Source organism: Panthera onca, chromosome B4 (assembly GCF_046562875.1).
Source record: "Panthera onca isolate mPanOnc1 chromosome B4, mPanOnc1 haplotype 2, whole genome shotgun sequence".
Taxonomy (NCBI): Eukaryota; Metazoa; Chordata; class Mammalia; order Carnivora; family Felidae; genus Panthera; species Panthera onca.
Genome location: NC_138345.1, coordinates 82169010 through 82172340, shown reverse-complemented (window position 1 = coordinate 82172340; position 3331 = coordinate 82169010). Strand labels below are relative to the sequence as shown.

Sequence of the window (3331 nt, the reverse complement as noted above, 5' to 3'; positions counted from 1 at the left end):
AAATCATATGATTTCACTCATATGAGGACTTTAAGAGACAAAACAGATGAACGTAAGGGAAGGGAAACAAAAATAATATAAAAGCAGGGAGGGGGACAAAACAGAAGAGACTCATAAATATGGAGAACAGACTGAGGGTTACAACAGGAGGGGTTGTGGGAAGGGGGATGGGCTAAATGGGTAAGGGGCACTAAGGAGTCTACTCCTGAAATCATTGTTGCACTATATGCTAGCTAATTTGGATGTAAATTTAAAAAATAAATAAATAAAATTAAAAATAAATAAATAAAAGAACATAGAGAGGGTAAGAATGGAGGCTCAAATTCCAATTGTGGCCACGATTTCCACTCTGGGAATAGCCCAAAACAGCAGGAAGAGGCCAGCCAGTCCTTCCAAGGGCAGCAGCTCGGGGGTTACAATGCCAGGAAGAAGAAAGAAAGTGTCTGCCTCTAGCTTTAGGTGGGGTATTAGCAGGGAAGCTGTGAGTGAAAATAAAGTGGTGCCCTCTGATTTCAGTACAGGATCTATGGAAAAAGCTGCCAAGCTATTGCCATTTAAGGATCCAAACTCTGTGTGCACTCTGGCCATGGCGGCGCGGTAGCTGGCAAGAACAGAACCTGGAAGAACCTGAAACAAATTCTCGCTTCTGAAAGGGCATTGCTGTGGCAACTGAAGGATCCTAACTACTTCAGTATTGATTGATGCTCCTCCATCCTTTAAACCAGCTAAGCTATTCTGATGGTTCAGGTCTTCTTGCCAACTACTCTGACCCCCCAGATAAAGCACCATTGAAGCATTTTCCTATATTTGGAGGCTGCCATCCGATATCATCACTGGTTAAACTAGCCCTGAAGAAGGCCACAAGCATCGTTTCCTGAGCCTTGAAAAATGGAGACGAAGTGGGAAACCGTTTCAAAGGCAAACTTTGCACTCATGGTTTTGTTTCATGGAAATAAATGTATTCTGCTGTCAATCTGGAAATGTCAGTGCTCTGCCTTGGAAAAAATGTTTGGCTTTCAGGTTTTTTTCCCATTTTCCCTCCAAGGGAGGGATTTCCTGTTGAATGAAATTATACTTCAGAGGCATCTGGCTGGCTCAGTTGGTAGAGCGTGCAACTCTTGGTCTCGGGGTTGTGAGTTCGAGCACCACATCTGGTGTAGGGATCACTTAAAAAATAAAATCTTTAGGGGCGCCTGGGTGGCGCAGTCGGTTAAGCGTCCGACTTCAGCCAGGTCACGATCTCGCGGTCCGTGAGTTCGAGCCCCGCGTCGGGCTCTGGGCTGACAGCTCGGAGCCTGGAGCCTGTTTCCGATTCTGTGTCTCCCTCTCTCTCTCTGCCCCTCCCCCGTTCATGCTCTGTCTCTCTCTGTCCCAAAAATAAATAAAAAACGTTGAAAAAAAATTTAAAAAAAAAATAAAAAAAAAATAAATAAAATCTTTAGAGGCGCCTGGTGGCTCAGTCAATTTAGTGTCTGATTTTTTTTTTTTTTTTTTTGAGTGGATTCTTTCTTTCAGAGAGAGAGGGCGCAAGTGAGTGAGGAGAGAGAGAGAATTCCACAAGGGGCAGAGACAGAGAGAGAAGCAAGCTCATTGAAGTGGGGCTCAAGCTCACCCAAAGCAAGTCTGAACTCACGAACCATGAGATCATGACCTGAGCCAAAGTCAGATGCTTAACTGACTGAGCCACCCAGACGCCCAAGTCAGATGCTTAGCAGACTGAGCCACCCAGGCTCCCAAGTGTCTGACTCTTGATATCTGCTCAGATCATTATTTTATGGTCGTGGGATCAAGAGCTGTGTCAGGCTTGTGCTAAGCTTGGAACCTACTTGGGAAACTCTCTCTGCCCCTTACCTGTTCTCTCTCTCAAAATAAATAAGTAAACTTAAAAATAAATAAATAAAATATTTAGGTGCACCTGTGTGACTCAGTCGGTTGGGTGTCCAACTCCTGATTTCAGATCATCGGGCTCTGTGCTCTCAGTGCTTGCTTGGGATTCTCTCTCCCTCTCTGCCCCTCCTGCACGCTCTCTCTCTCTCTCTCATTCTCTCAAAATAAGTAAATAAACAATAAAAACAAAAACAAAAACAAAACAAAAAAATGAAATCTTAAAAAAAATATTTTTTAATTATATTTCAGTTGTTGACTCAAGTATAATCATTTGACAAGAAAAAAAAAAGAATATAGAAGGCACCTAAAAATATTGACCTACAATGACTAACACCAACACATATTCTAGTAAATTTAAAGACTTTAAAGAAAAAAAATCCTTTGACCAGACAAAAAGAGCATAGACTCATAAGGGTCAAATTAGATACTTGTCAGATGTTTTGACAGCAATGTTTTATGCAAGAAGAAAAGGAAGTTAATGTATTTTAAATATTTAAGACACGGACATGTGAGCTAAAGCAAACTAAACTTCAACTATAATGGACACAGACAAATTATTATCAATATGCAGGAACTCAGGGAACATTGTTCCCATGAGTCCTCCCTAAGAAGCCCACTGGAGAACGCACTTCAGACAACCAAACTGTCTGGAGAGAAAACAACATATGGGCTCTAAGTAAACATTATTAATGACTTATTAATTACTTATAGAACTGAGACTAAATGAAGGTTCAAAGAGAAAGTATAGTATATAAAGGCCATATGATCTAACAGTGTAGATATTATAACCATAAAGAAATAGGGGCTCCTGGGTGGCTTAGTTGGTTAAGCGTCCAACTTCAGCTCAGGTCATGATCTCATGGTTGGTGGATTCGAGCCCCACATCAGGCTCTGTGCTGACAGCTTGGAGCCTGGAGCCTGTTTTAGATTCTGTGTCTCCCTCTTTCTCTGCCCCTCCCCCACTCATGCTCTGTCTCACTCTCTCTCCCTCTCAAAAATAAACATTAAAAAAATAAAAACAAAAAGAAATGGGAAGAGAATGGGGACAGTATTTGCAAAAAAAAAGAAAAAAGTATTGGTTTTCAGCAATCATAATTGATGGAGGTAGTATTACTAGTCATTCTGAGACTATTTCATGTGTAATATGGGTTAAAGCAAATGAGTAACTCTGAAATATTCCAATTCTCTCATTTCTGTGCCCTTTAAGAACCATGTTTTTTTTTTGTTTTTTTTTTTTTTTTTAAAGAAGTCCAAGAATGCTGAGCTCCTGGCCTCTGAGTGGAGGTCCACCACCTGGATTGGGAAGTTCTGGAGACTGAATTTATGCCACAAAGCTCTGACTCCACATTCAGCTCTCAGGGGCAGCAGGTTGGAGCTTCAGAGCACAGCCCCCGCCCGTTCTGCCCAGAATCCATGACCACCTGCCAAGATGTGGCCGGATGGT

The 3331-nt window shown here is 41.8% G+C and overlaps 1 pseudogene; it reads left to right on the top strand.

The window, feature by feature from the left end:
- The first annotated feature begins 310 nt into the window (after positions 1–310).
- On the top strand, positions 311–961 carry LOC132660300 (INO80 complex subunit C pseudogene; annotated as a pseudogene).
- Positions 962–3331: the final 2370 nt, after the last annotated feature.